The 16,634-nt window shown below is 44.8% G+C and overlaps 1 long non-coding RNA gene across 1 annotated transcript; it reads left to right on the forward strand.

Moving 5' to 3' along the window:
- The first annotated feature begins 13,590 nt into the window (after positions 1 to 13,590).
- Positions 13,591 to 15,693, forward strand: LOC148378448 (uncharacterized). The gene is made up of 3 exons (XR_015855883.1): positions 13,591 to 13,735; positions 13,848 to 13,924; positions 14,392 to 15,693. It is a non-coding gene; the product is annotated as an uncharacterized LOC148378448 (long non-coding RNA).
- The last annotated feature ends 941 nt before the right edge of the window (positions 15,694 to 16,634 follow it).

The raw sequence follows: 16,634 nt of genomic DNA on the forward strand, positions 1-16,634 counted from the left end.
ACGCTCCGATGCCAACGTATACCCCCCGCCACGGTGACAGAGGCACCGCGTCACACCGGCGCTCATCCAATCAGAAGGCAGGAAAAGCAAATTCACATGCAGGGCACTTTTGAACCAGAAGAGAGCGCCACAAAAAACGGTTGTTGCCCCAAACGCGCACTAAAAAGGGTCAGAATAACAAGAGTCCCACTGGCCAGCCGGGGCCACCCGTCCAGCTGTTTCTTCAGGGGGGAAAAAAATTGGAGTCACCGGTGAGTACATTTTGCATTTAGCTCTGCTTTTCTGCTTCTGTCTTCAAGTGTGTGGCATCCTGCGATCAAAGATTCAGCCAACCCCAAAGCGGTTGACCTCAACGTCCCACCACCATGCCTACCAGAGCAGGTGACGTGATGCTTTGGACATCCTTCCGTCTCAGATGCCCAAAAGTACTCTTTGCCACATCTGCGGCAATACGGTGTCTTTTCAAAGGTGCAAATAAATCCAGCGTGGGCGGAACACGCACGTCTTCGGTTTTTCCCGCTTTGTTTGTGTGACAGCTGTTGTGAAAATTTTATACAAATAAAGTTGTATAGTACAGGTTTGGCCAAGCCGCAACTCCCGAACCGCATGCGGCTCTTTTATGTTCATATCAACATTTGTGTGTGTGTGTGTGTGTGTGGGGGGGGGGGGGGTTGTGCGTGTTGGCTTCACTTGAGTTCAATTTGGTATTTTGGTCAAAAGCGCATGTGGTGAAATTCCACAAAGTAGGATGGGCAAACACATTTCTTTAAACTATGAGTGTCAATTGGGCTCTCGAAATGGCAGGGAAAAGATGCACAGCAAAACGAAAATACGTAGATGAACACAGGACGTTTTAGTCAGAGTGGGAAAGTTTCTATTTTTTGTTGAACGTGATGGCAAACCATTCTGCCTGATATGTCAGACCTCAGCGCATTTCAAAGATTCAAATCTTCAGCGCCATGCACTTCAGCTCACTCCATGCTAACATTGATCAGGCGTCGAACCCGCATCATCATGCTTAAGAGGTGGCCATGCTAACCAGTGCGCCATTATGTCAACGCATAATAACTAAGTCTACTGGTCAAAACAGCGGTTACTATATGACGTCGCTACGTCGTGGTCACGTGACGCAGACAAGACGTCAATGGACGTGGGCAGAGTTAACTTGTTTAAAAGGGAGTAGGCAGAAGAAATATTTAATTTATTTAAATCTATTTTGAGTGCACACCATTATGCCAATGCATAACAACTGTAAATCTACTAAACAAAACAGCGGTTGCTATATGACATCTGCCACGTCGTGGTCACGTGACATACGTGACGTCGATGGGCGTAACTTTCGCCGGAATTCAAATCCGCGGGGAGAGTTAACTTGTTTAAAAGAGAGTGGGCAGAAGAATTATTTAATTTATTTAAATCTATTTGGTGTGTGCGCCATTATGTCAATGCATAACAACTGTAAGTCTACTAAACAAAACAGCGGTTGCTATATGACGTCTGCCACGTCGTGGTCACGTGACGCGGACGTGACGTCGACGCCTACTTTACATCCCACCGATCACAGGACCCCTCGGCTGCATAACCGTGCCCCCTTCCCAACCAATCGGATTTGCTATACGCGAAAACGACGCCAATGGAAAGAGCTTCCGCCCAAATTTAAATCCGTGGGCGTGGCTCGCAGCAGGAAGTAGGAAAATGGCGGCGATGTTGACAAAGACACAGCGGATGGTAACATACGACTAACAAGAGAAATATTTTTATTTTCTGCTTGCAACTGGACCGTCCAGAGCGTACACGGTAAGTACAACTCATCGTTTTTAAAAAGAAGTACTTTTGTTGCCCTGAAAAGCGAGTGAGCGTGGCGTTTGTGGGGGACGTCGAATTTCGACGATTCTTTCTGGTCAACGGTTGTAAATGATTGTGTTGATTAAAAAAGAAAACTTGATGTAACTCTACTTTTAACTGCCGTTTCAGATAGATTTGGAATTGCATCACATCCAATTTTGCCTAGAGCGTACACGGTAAGTAACACTCGTTGTGTTTAAGGAGATTTACGTTTGTAATAGCAGAAGTGTAGCCGCGTTGCGTTGTACGTGTGAATGTTGGTCCGGGCGAAATGTTAATGTTTAATTTCATTCCTTTAGGTTCCACGGTGTTTGTTGGCTGCAAGTTTTCCACTGCAAGAAGAGGCTCATATCATTGACCAGGAGCGAGCTACAATGGTGAGTAGCCATAACATTTATGTTAAACACTTCCTATTTCATGTCTAACAGTACTTGATTTAACAAATAACCATAAATAAATACAGTGTGGGCACTGAAGTTAACATATGTGATTATACTGCCTAATCTGTCACCGAGTAGATTGTTGCAAAGTAATATAAGATCCAAAGTTGTAATTCAGAATAGTTTTCAAAAGAAGGCCATTAGAATTATATACAAGTCTGATTACCCTGAACAAGCTATTAATTAAATCACAAATTCTTCAATTCAAAGATTTGGTAGATTATCAGACAAATAATGTCTAACAGTAATTGATTTAACACATCACGATAAGTAGATTGAGTGTGGGCACTCTCAAGTTAACATATGTGATTATACTGCCTAATCTGTTACAGAGTATGTTGTTGCCAAGTAATGTAGAATAGATCCAAAGTAGTAATCCAGAATCGTTTTGAAGAGGCCATTAGAATGATAAACAAATCTGATTACCTTGAACATAATAACAAGCTAAGTGTTTAATATGTCCTATGAAGTCAAAATTGGGCACCATCATGTGGTGAAATTTGGAATTGCATCACATCCAATTTTGCCTGGGAACAAACAGATTACATAAATCTTAGTTTTGAATAAGCCACTCCTTCTCAAACAAGTAAACTCTGCCCATTTTGCGCAGTAGATGTTCTGTTAATATCTAGTATTTATACAAAGTCATAATTTAAATTGCTTTCAACCTTCATTCATCGGTTCAACCAACATTACTCGCTCTTATTACCAACTTGTATTGATTTAACTAAGCGTTTAATACTTCCTATCAGGTCTCAAATCGAGATTTGGCAAAATACAATTTCAGCAAATCCAATTTTGCCAGGGAACAAAAATAGATTAAATAAACTAAATAAGTCCTCTTCCCATTAAATAAATCAGAAAAGTCTGTCTTGTAACCAGTCCTCTTCAAACAAGTAAAGTCTGCCCATTTTGTGCCGTAGATTTTGTGTCTATGCCTAGTATTTAAACAAAATCATAATTTAAACGACTTCTTTCCTTCATTCACTTTGGAAATTTGGAATTGCAGCAAATCGAATTTTGGCAGGGAACAAAAATAGATCAATTAAACTAAATAAGTCTTCTTCCCATTAAATAAATTAAAAAAGTCTGTCTTGTAACCAGTCCTTTTCAAACAAGTAAAGTCTGCCCATTTTGTGCCGTCGATTTTGTGTTAATGCCTAGTATTTATACAAAATCATAATTTAAAGGACTTCATTCCTTCATTCACTTTGGAAATTTGGAATTGCAGCACATCAAATTTTGCCTGGGAAGAAAAGTAGATTAAATAAATTTAATAAGTCTTACTACTTCCCATTAAATAAATTAAATATGTCTTACTTGTTCCCACTCCTTTTCAAAACAGTAGTTTAAAACGAGGGCCCTTCACTCAATCTTTAACCTCAACCCCGCACGATGTGTTGTATCTGTGAATGTTGGTTGTGGCCAAATGATAGTTTTCTTTCATTCGTTTAGGTTCCAAGAAAACTTGATGTAACTCTACTTTTAACTGCCGTTTCAGATAAGCGGGTATTACGTCGCAGTCATGTGCCGCGGATATGACGTAATTGCCCGAACCTCCGATTCAAATCTGTTGGCGCGATGGCTGTGAGCCACTGAGCAGCGACGATTATCAACAGAAATATCTTTATTTTCTGCTTGCAACTGGACCGTCTAGAGCGTACACGGTAAGTAACACTCATTGTGTTTAAGGAGATTTACGTTTGTAATAGCAGAAGTGTAGCCGCGTTGCGTTGTACGTGTGAAAATTGGTCGAGGCGAAATGTTAATGTTTAATTTCATTCCTTTAGGTTCCACGGTGTTTGTTGGCTGCAAGTTTTCCACTGCAAGAAGAGGCTCGTATCATTGACCAGGAGCGAGCTACAATGGTGAGTAGCCATAACATTTATGTTAAACACTTCCTATTTCATGTCTAACAGTACTTGATTTAACAAATAACCATAAATAAATACAGTGTGGGCACTGAAGTTAACATATGTGATTATACTGCCTAATCTGTCACGGAGTAGATTGTTGCAAAGTAATATAAGATCCAAAGTTGTAATTCAGAATAGTTTTCAAAAGAAGGCCATTAGAATTATATACAAGTCTGATTACCCTGAACAAGCTATTAATTAAATCACAAATTCTTCAATTCAAAGATTTGGTAGATTATCAGACAAATAATGTCTAACAGTAATTGATTTAACACATCACGATAAGTAGATTGAGTGTGGGCACTCTCAAGTTAACAGATATGATTATACTGCCTAATCTGTTACAGAGTATGTTGTTGCCAAGTAATGTAGAATAGATCCAAAGTAGTAATCCAGAATAGTTTTGAAGAGGCCATTAGAATAATAAACAAATCTGATTACCTTGAACATAATAACAAGCTAAGTGTTTAATATGTCCTATGAAGTCAAAATTGGGCACCATCATGTGGTGAAATTTGGAATTGCATCACATCCAATTTTGCCTGGGAACAAACAGATTAAATAAATCTTAGTTTTGAATAAGCCACTCCTTCTCAAACAAGTAAACTCTGCCCATTTCGCGCAGTAGATGTTCTGTTAATATCTAGTATTTATACAAAGTCATAATTTAAATTGCTTTCAACCTTCATTCATCGGTTCAACCAACATTACTCGCTCTTATTACCAACTTGTATTGATTTAACTAAGCGTTTAATACTTCCTATCAGGTCTCAAGGCAAGATTTGGCAAAATACAATTTCAGCAAATCCAATTTTGCCAGGGAACAAAAATAGATTAAATAAACTAAATAAGTCCTCTTCCCATTAAATAAATCAGAAAAGTCTGTCTTGTAACCAGTCCTCTTCAAACAAGTAAAGTCTGCCCATTTTGTGCCGTAGATTTTGTGTCTATGCCTAGTATTTAAACAAAATCATAATTTAAACGACTTCTTTCCTTCATTCACTTTGGAAATTTGGAATTGCAGCAAATCGAATTTTGCCAGGGAACAAAAATAGATCAATTAAACTAAATAAGTCTTCTTCCCATTAAATAAATTAAAAAAGTCTGTCTTGTAACCAGTCCTTTTCAAACAAGTAAAGTCTGCCCATTTTGTGCCGTCGATTTTGTGTTAATGCCTAGTATTTATACAAAATCATAATTTAAAGGACTTCATTCCTTCATTCACTTTGGAAATTTGGAATTGCAGCACATCAAATTTTGCCTGGGAAGAAAAGTAGATTAAATAAATTTAATAAGTCTTACTACTTCCCATTAAATAAATTAAATATGTCTTACTTGTTCCCACTCCTTTTCAAAACAGTAGTTTAAAACGAGGGCCCTTCACTCAATCTTTAACCTCAACCCCGCACGTTGTGTTGTATCTGTGAATGTTGGTTGTGGCCAAATGATAGTTTTCTTTCATTCGTTTAGGTTCCAAGAAAACTTGATGTAACTCTACTTTTAACTGCCGTTTCAGATAAGCGGGTATTACGTCGCAGTCATGTGCCGCGGATATGACGTAATTGCCCGAACCTCCGATTCAAATCTGTTGGCGCGATGGCCGTGAGCCACTGAGCAGCGACGATTATCAACAGAAATATCTTTATTTTCTGCTTGCAACTGGACCGTCTAGAGCGTACACGGTAAGTAACACTCATTGTGTTTAAGGAGATTTACGTTTGTAATAGCAGAAGTGTAGCCGCGTTGCGTTGCACGTGTGAAAATTGGTCGAGGCGAAATGTTAATGTTTAATTTCATTCCTTTAGGTTCCACGGTGTTTGTTGGCTGCAAGTTTTCCACTGCAAGAAGAGGCTCGTATCATTGACCAGGAGCGAGCTACAATGGTGAGTAGCCATAACATTTATGTTAAACACTTCCTATTTCATGTCTAACAGTACTTGATTTAACAAATAACCATAAATAAATACAGTGTGGGCACTGAAGTTAACATATGTGATTATACTGCCTAATCTGTCACGGAGTAGATTGTTGCAAAGTAATATAAGATCCAAAGTTGTAATTCAGAATAGTTTTCAAAAGAAGGCCATTAGAATTATATACAAGTCTGATTACCCTGAACAAGCTATTAATTAAATCACAAATTCTTCAATTCAAAGATTTGGTAGATTATCAGACAAATAATGTCTAACAGTAATTGATTTAACACATCACGATAAGTAGATTGAGTGTGGGCACTCTCAAGTTAACAGATACGATTATACTGCCTAATCTGTTACAGAGTATGTTGTTGCCAAGTAATGTAGAATAGATCCAAAGTAGTAATCCAGAATAGTTTTGAAGAGGCCATTAGAATAATAAACAAATCTGATTACCTTGAACATAATAACAAGCTAAGTGTTTAATATGTCCTATGAAGTCAAAATTGGGCACCATCATGTGGTGAAATTTGGAATTGCATCACATCCAATTTTGCCTGGGAACAAACAGATTAAATAAATCTTAGTTTTGAATAAGCCACTCCTTCTCAAACAAGTAAACTCTGCCCATTTCGCGCAGTAGATGTTCTGTTAATATCTAGTATTTATACAAAGTCATAATTTAAATTGCTTTCAACCTTCATTCATCGGTTCAACCAACATTACTCGCTCTTATTACCAACTTGTATTGATTTAACTAAGCGTTTAATACTTCCTATCAGGTCTCAAGGCAAGATTTGGCAAAATACAATTTCAGCAAATCCAATTTTGCCAGGGAACAAAAATAGATTAAATAAACTAAATAAGTCTTCTTCCCATTAAATAAATCAGAAAAGTCTGTCTTGTAACCAGTCCTCTTCAAACAAGTAAAGTCTGCCCATTTTGTGCCGTAGATTTTGTGTCTATGCCTAGTATTTAAACAAAATCATAATTTAAATGACTTCTTTCCTTCATTCACTTTGGAAATTTGGAATTGCAGCAAATCGAATTTTGCCAGGGAACAAAAATAGATCAATTAAACTAAATAAGTCTTCTTCCCATTAAATAAATTAAAAAAGTCTGTCTTGTAACCAGTCCTTTTCAAACAAGTAAAGTCTGCCCATTTTGTGCCGTCGATTTTGTGTTAATGCCTAGTATTTATACAAAATCATAATTTAAAGGACTTCATTCCTTCATTCACTTTGGAAATTTGGAATTGCAGCACATCAAATTTTGCCTGGGAAGAAAAGTAGATTAAATAAATTTAATAAGTCTTACTACTTCCCATTAAATAAATTAAATACGTCTTACTTGTTCCCACTCCTTTTCAAAAAAGTAGTTTAAAACGAGGTCCCTTCACTCAACCTTTAACCCTATTTATTCACCTTCTAGGCTAAGTGTTAAAGGCTAAGTGTTAAAGGCTAAGTGTTAGAGGCTAAGTGCCAGAGGCTAGGCGCCAGAGGCGAGTTTTTGTGGGCTGAAGTTTTAGTGGGGTTAGTGTGAATACAATCCAAAAGAATACAACAGAATACAATACAATAGAATATAATACATAGATTAAATTATATAGCTCTTACTACTTCCCATTAAATAAATTAAATACGTCTTACTTGTTCCCAATCCTTTTCAAAAAAGTACCGTATTTGCCGGTGTATTGGTCGACCTTTTTCGATCCAAAATCGACCGAAAAAAATCGACCTCGACTTATACACCGAGTCATAAAATTTAACTTCGTATTCATCGCTTCAAATGTGATGGTAACCAAGGCCGTTTCTCATGCATCTCATTGTGCGTTGCACTTAGAAAATTTGAACCGGGCGGCGTGCGCGAGTGCGCGGCCCGCTGGAAGTCGAATGAGGCGCCGCCACCACCTCCGCGGTGCTTATAAACAGCCGATCCGCTCGGCGGGGGCTATTTTCGGCCACTTGGCTCGTGCGCACGGCCTCCCGGATGTGCCGGGCGGGTGCGCGAGCTCGCCGGCCGCTGGAAGTCGAATGAGACGCCGCGACCACCTCCGCGGTGCTTATAAACAGCCGATCCGCTCGGCGGGGGCTATTTTCGGCCACTTGGCTCGTGCGCACGGCCTCCCGGATGTGCCGGGCGGGTGCGCGAGCTCGCCGGCCGCTGGAAGTCCAATGAGGCGCCGCGATCTCCTCCGCGGTGCTTATAAAGTGCCGATCCGCTCGGCTTGGAGCTATTTCCGGCCTCCCGTTGGTGCCGGGTGGCGTGCGCGAGCTCGCCGGCCGCGATCTCCTCCGCGGTGCTTATAAACAGCCGCATGCGCACGGCCTCCCGGAATTTGAACACATTTCGTCAATAAATTTCGCATATTGAATTTTGAAGTTTAATATAATGCAACAATTGAGCTCGACTTATACAAAGGATATATCATAAAATCGTAAATTTCCGTCGAATTTTAGGGGGTCGACTTATACACCGAGTCGACCTGTACACCGGCAAATACGGTAGTTTAAAACGAGGGCCCTTCACTCAACCTTTAACCTCAACCCCGCACGTCACATTGTGTTGTATCTGTGAATGTTGGTTGTGGCCAAATGATAGTTTTCTTTCATTCGTTTAGGTTCCACGGTGTTTGTTGGCTATGTTTTCCACTGTCAGAAGGATGAAAATACAAAGTACAACGCTTGGACGTGGGCGAAGGCGTCACCGGTGAGTCCTTCCTTCCTATTTATTTACCTTCTAGATGCTAGAGGCTAAGTGTTAGAGGCTAAGTGTTAGAGGCTAAGTGTTAAACACAATACGAACAACACAACGATACTGCACTGAACAACACGATACCGCACTGAGAAACACGATACCGCACTGAACAACACGATACCGCACTGAACAACACCATGCCGCACTGAACACCATGCCACACTGAACAACACCATCCCGCACTGAACAACACCATGCCGCACTAAACAACACCATGCCGCACTGAACAACACCATGCCTCACTGAACGACACCATGCCGCACTGAAAGACACCATGCCGCACTGAACGACACCATGCCGCACTGAAAGACACCATCCCGCACTGAACACCATGCCGCACTGAACAACACCATCCTGCACTGAACAACACCATCCCGCACTGAACAACACCATGCCGCACTGAACAACATTATGCCGCACTGAACATTATGCCGCACTGAACAACACCATGCCGCACTGAACAACACCATGCCGCACTGAACAACATTATGCCGCACTGAAACACACCATGCCGCACTGAACAACACCATGCCGCACTGAACAACACCATGCCGCACTGAACAACACCATGCCGCACTGAACAACATTATGCCGCACTGAACAACACCATGCCGCACTGAACAACACCATCCTGCACTGAACAACACCATTCCGCATTGAACACCATGCCGCACTGAACAACACCATCCCGCACTGAACAACACCATCCCGCACTGAACAACACCATGCCGCACTGAACAACATTATGCCGCACTGAACAACATTATGCCGCACTGAACAACATTATGCCGCACTGAACAACACCATGCCGCACTGAACAACACCATCCTGCACTGAACAACACCATTCCGCATTGAACACCATGCCGCACTGAACAACACCATCCCGCACTGAACAACACCATCCCGCACTGAACAACACCATGCCGCACTGAACAACATTATGCCGCACTGAACAACATTATGCCGCACTGAACAACACCATGCCGCACTGAACAACACCATGCCGCACTGAACAACACCATGCCGCACTGAACAACACCATGCCGCACTGAACATTATAACGCACTGAACAACACCATGCCGCACTAAACAACATTATGCCGAAATGAACAACACCATGCCGCACTGAACAACACCATGCCGCACTGAACAACACCATGCCGCACTGAACAACATTATAACGCACTGAACAACACCATCCCGCACTGAACAACACCATGCCGCACTAAACAACATTATGCCGCACTGAACAACACCATGCCGCACTGAACAACACCATGCCGCACTGAACAACACCATGCCGCACTGAACAACATTATAACGCACTGAACAACACCATCCCGCACTGAACACCATCCCGCACTGAACAACACCATGCCGCACTGAACAACACCATGCCGCACTGAACAACACCATGCCGCACTGAACAACACCATGCCGCACTGAACAACATTATGCTGCACTGAACAACACCATGCCGCACTGAACAACACCATGCCGCACTGAACAACACCATGCCGCACTGAACAACACCATGCCGCACTGAACAACACCATCCCGAACTGAACAACACCATGCCGCATTGAACAACACCATGCCGCACTGAACAACACCATCCTGCACTGAACAACACCATCCTGCACTGAACAACACCATCCCGCACTGAACAACACCATGCCGCACTGAACAACATTATGGCGCTCTGAACAACATTATGCCGCACTGAACAACACCATGCCGCACTGAACAACATTATGCCGCACTGAACAACACCATGCCGCACTGAACAACACCATCCCGCACTGAACAACACCATGCCGCATTGAACAACACCATGCCGCACTGAACAACACCATCCTGCACTGAACAACACCATCCCGCACTGAACAACACCATGCCGCACTGAACAACACCATGCCGCACTGAACAACACCCTGCCGCAATGAACAACACCATCCCGCACTGAACAACATTATGCCGCACTGAACAACATTATGCCGCACTGAACAACATTATGCCGCACTGAACAACATTATGCCGCACTGAACAACACCATGCCGCACTGAACAACACCATGCCGCACTGAACAACACCATGCCGCACTGAACAACACCATGCCGCACTGAACAACACGATCCCGCATTGAACAACACCATGCCGCACTGAACAACACCATCCTGCACTGAACAACACCATCCCGCACTGAACAACACCATGCCGCACTGAACAACATTATGGCGCACTGAACAACATTATGCCGCACTGAACAACACCATGCCGCACTGAACAACACCATGCCGCACTGAACAACACCATGCCGCAATGAACAACACCATCCCGCACTGAACAACACCATGCCGCACTGAGCAACACCATGCCGCACTGAACAACACCATCCCGCACTGAACAACACCATGCCGCACTGAACAACACCATTCCGCACTGAACAACACCATGCCGCACTGAACAACATTACGCTGCACTGAACAACACCATGCCGCACTGAACAACACCATGCCGCACTGAACAACACCATGCCGCATTGAACAACACCATGCCGCATTGAACAACACCATGCCGCACTGAACAACACCATCCTGCACTGAACAACACCATGCCGCATTGAACAACACCATGCCGCACTGAACAACACCATCCTGCACTGAACAACACCATCCCGCACTGAACAACACCATCCCGCATTGAACAACACCATCCTGCACTGAACAACACCATGCCGCACTGAACAACACCATGCCGCACTGAACAACACCATTCCGCACTGAACAACACCATGCCGCACTGAACAACACCATCCTGCACTGAACAACACCATCCCGCACTGAACAACACCATGCCGCATTGAACAACACCATCCTGCACTGAACAACACCATCCTGCACTGAACAACACCATGCCGCACTGAACAACACCATGCCGCACTGAACAACACCATGCCGCACTGAACAACACCATGCCGCACTGAACAACATTATGCCGCACTGAACAACATTATGTCGCACTGAACAACACCATGCCGCACTGAACAACACCATGCCGCACTGAACAACATTATGCCGCACTGAAAAACACCATGCCGCACTGAACAACATTATGCCGCACTGAACAACACCATGCCGCACTGAACAACACCATGCCGCACTGAACAACACCATGCCGCACTGAACAACACCATGCCGCAATGAACAACACCATCCCGCACTGAACAACACCATGCCGCATTGAACAACACCATGCCGCACTGAACAACACCATCCCGCACTGAACAACACCACCCCGCACTGAACAACACGATCCCGCATTGAACAACACCATCCCGGACTGAACAACACCATGCCGCACTGAACAACACCATTCCGCACTGAACTACACCATGCCGCACTGAACAACACCATGCCGCACTGAACAACACCATGCCGCACTGAACAACACCATGCCGCACTGAACAACATTATGCCGCACTGAACAACACCATGCCGCACTGAACAACACCATCCCGCACTGAACAACACCATGCCGCATTGAACAACACCATGCCGCACTGAACAACACCATCCTGCACTGAACAACACCATCCCGCACTGAACAACACCATGCCGCACTGAACAACATTATGGCGCTCTGAACAACATTATGCCGCACTGAACAACACCATGCCGCACTGAACAACACCATGCCGCACTGAACAACACCATGCCGCACCGAACAACATTATGCCGCACTGAACAACATTATGCCGCACTGAACAACACCATGCCGCACTGAACAACACCATGCCGCACTGAACAACACCATGCCGCACTGAACAACATTATGCCGCACTGAACAACACCATGCCGCACTGAACAACACCATCCCGCACTGAACAACACCATGCCGCATTGAACAACACCATCCCGCACTGAACAACACCATCCTGCACTGAACAACACCATCCCGCACTGAACAACACCATGCCGCACTGAACAACATTATGGCGCTCTGAACAACATTATGCCGCACTGAACAACACCATGCCGCACTGAACAACACCATGCCGCACTGAACAACACCATGCCGCACCGAACAACATTATGCCGCACTGAACAACATTATGCCGCACTGAACAACACCATGCCGCACTGAACAACACCATGCCGCACTGAACAACACCATGCCGCACTGAACAACACGACGTCGCACTGAACAACACGACGCCGCACAGAACAACACGACGCCGCACAGAATAACACAATGCCGCACAGAACAACACAATACCGCACAAACAGTTTTAGATAATATTACGTCGCAGTCATGTGACGCGGACATGACGTCAATAGGCGGAACTCACGGCAAAATTATAATCCGTGGGCGTGGCTTGCAACAGGAAGTAGGAAAGCGGCAATTCTGGCAAACAAGACACAGCGGTTAGTAACACGATGACTAACAAGGCAAATATTTTTGTTTTCAGCTTGCAACTTGACCGTCTAGAGCGTACAAGGTAATTACAACTGTTTTTTTTTAGCCCTGAAAAGCGAGGGAGTGTGGCGTTTGGGAGGAATGTCGAACTCGGCGTCTGCTTCCAGCCACAGACGCCAAATTTCGACGATTATTTCGACTGGTCAACGGTTGTAAATTATTGCGTTGACTAAAAACTTTATTTAACTCTACTCTTAACTTTGCCGTTTCAGATATGCGGGTATTACACCGCGGAAATGACGTCAATAGGCTGAACTCTCGCCAAAATTCAAATCTGTGGGCGCAATGGCCTTGAGCGAGACACCGGATACAAACACGACGATTATCAACAGAAATATCTTTATTTTCTGCTTGCAAGTGGACCGTCTAGAGCGTACACGGTAAGTACAACTCATTGTGTTTAAAAAGATTTACGTTTGTGTAGTTTGCGTTGCGTTGTATCTGTGAATGTTGGTTGAGGCTAAATGTTAATGTTTAATTTCATTCCTTTAGGTTCCACGGTGTTTGTTGGCTGTATGTTTTCCACTGCAAGAAGAGGCTCGTATCATTGACCAGCAGGAGCTACAATGGTGAGTACCCCTTTCGTCTTCCATTTATGTTAAACACTTCCTATTTCATGTCTAACAGTACTCGATTTAACAAATAACCATAAATAAATACAGTGTGGGCAGTCACGTTAACATATGTGATTATCCTGCCTAATATGTTTATCACAAATATGTCACTAATCACTAATATGTTTATTTGTTTATCACAACACCTTTGGACCTTCAGCAATCGATTATTTCCCTTCATCTACATAGAGACAGAACGATGGTGTCTTAAACATCTCATTCATTTCACCAAATAACTTCACGCAGGTGGATAACGGCCGTCTCGGTCACGCTATGTTGCGTGATGCAGTTTTGAAGAACCAAATGCATTTATTCAATGAATAAGTCAAGCTAGTTCTATGTTTATGATGTTGTAAGTTACGGTACCGATTGAAGTTGAGTTCGAAGCCAGTGGAAAACAGCGCTGCGTTTGTGCTCTCCAGGTACAAATGTTGTGATCTCTGACTGACGACCGGGCGAGACTCGAGTAAGAGATGTCCAAACGAGCTCCGGCAGGGCGGGCCAAGGCGGAGCGAACGGACGCCCTTCAGGCCGCCAATGACGAGCTGAGAACCAAACTGATGGACGTCCAGTTAGAACTTCAGCAGGAGAAGAACAAGTGAAAACCTCAACAGACAAACACTGCCTGCCTCCCTGCCTGCCTCCCTGCCTGCCTCCCTGCCTGCCTCCCTCCCTCCCAGTTTTCCCGATGTAGATTAGACATGCGTGTGCCATGACTGTGTCAGCCTACATCAACAAATGCACCGAGGACGTCAGCACCACTAAGAATATCATCACCCGGGGCAACCAACGACCCTGGATGACTGAGGAGGTACGTCAAACGCTACGAGCGCGGAACTCTGCCTTCAAGTCTGGCGACAAGGAGACACTGAGGACAGCGAGAGCCAACTTGAACCGTGCCATCAGGATAGCGAAGCGAGACCGCAGTCGAAAATTTCAGGATCGTTTCCACGACGTCAAAAACATCAGGAGTATGTGGCAAGGCATACGGGCGATTACAGACTACAACTCACCCTCCCCCCCCCCCGGTGGGTGTAGTTGATGCTGACTTTCTAAATGGTCTAAATAACTTCTTTGGGAGGTTCGAGGCACTAAACGGCACTCCAGCAGTTAAAACTGTCCCCCATCAGGAAGAGGAGGTACTCTGCCTTGACTCCGCCGATGTGTTGAAGACCCTGAGGAGAGTCAACCCCTGTAAGGCCCCTGGCCCCGACAACATTCCTGGGCGTGTGTTCAGGGAATGTGCAAGTCATCTGGCTGGGGTCATCACAGACATTTTTAACACCTCGCTGGGCCAAGCCACAGTGCCGGCGTGCTTTAAGACTGCCTCCATCATTCCGGTGCCGAAGAAACCTCAAATCACCTCATTTAATGATTACCGGCCTGTTGCACTGACTCCGGTTATGATGAAGTGCTTCGAAAGGCTGCTTAAAGGTCACATCGTTTCCAGACTCCCCCTATTATTTGACCCGTTCCAGTTTGCCGACCGGCAAAACCGCTCCACTCAGGACGCCATCTCCTCCGTTCTTCACCTGAGCCTGGCTCACCTGGAGGAGAAGAACACCCATGTGCGGAGGCTGTTCCTGGACTTCAGCTCAGCGTTTAACACCATCATCCCACAGCATCTGGTAGGAAAATTGGAACACCTGGGCTTCAACACCCCCCTTCGCAACTGGCTGCTAGACTTCCTCACCAACAGACCTCAGTCAGTCCGGGTCGGACAGAACACCTCTGATGTCATCACCCTCAGCACAGGCTCCCTTCAGGGCTGCGTCCTGAGCCCCCTGCTGTGCACCCTGATGACACACGACTGCGTCCTCAGGTTCACCACCAATCACATCGTGAAGTCAGCAGACGACACAACGGTGGTGGGGCTCATCAGAGACAACAACGACCTGGACTACAGAGAGGAGGTGGAGCAGCTGGTGGGCTGGTGCAGAGAAAACAGCCTGATCCTGAATGAGGAGAAGATGAAGGAGATCATCGTCGACTTCAGGAAAAAACAGCCTCACCACGCTCCACTGATCATCAACAGCTCAGCTGTGGAGGTGGTCAGCACCACCAAATTCCTGGGGGTCCACATCACAGAAGACCTCACCTGGACTATGAACACTACGGCACTGGTCAAGAGGGCACAGAAGCGCTTGTACTTCCTGCGGAGGATGAGGAGAGCCCACCTGCCCCCACCCATCATGAGGACGTTCTACAGGAGCACCATAGAGAGCATTCTGACAAGCTGTCTCTCTGTGTGGTGTGGAGGCTGCACCGCCTCCGATTGGAAGAACGTGAGGAGAGTGGTGAGGACAGCAGAGAGGATCATAGGGGCTCCTCTTCCCTCCATTCAGGACATTTCATCTCAGCGCTGCATGTCCCGTGCCCGTAACATCATCAATGACCCATCACACCCCCACCATGGACTGTTCTCCCTGCTGCCCTCTGGGAAGAGGTTTGCAGCATCCGCTGCAGGTCCACCAGGTTCTGCAACAGCTTTTTCCCTGCTGTCATCAGACTGTTGAACACTAGAACTGTTGAGCTCTAAACTGAACTCTGCATCACACATTCACAGAACTGTACTTTATGACACTACGGACCTCTATCTTGCACTATCTCGCACTACCAACTTTACTGAACTTGTATAAACCCTTTAAATAGAAGTTTAATACAT

This window comes from Syngnathus floridae, unplaced genomic scaffold (genome assembly GCF_059516105.1).
Source record: "Syngnathus floridae isolate MCC-2025c unplaced genomic scaffold, RoL_Sflo_1.0 HiC_scaffold_45, whole genome shotgun sequence".
In the NCBI taxonomy this organism is placed as follows: Eukaryota; Metazoa; Chordata; class Actinopteri; order Syngnathiformes; family Syngnathidae; genus Syngnathus; species Syngnathus floridae.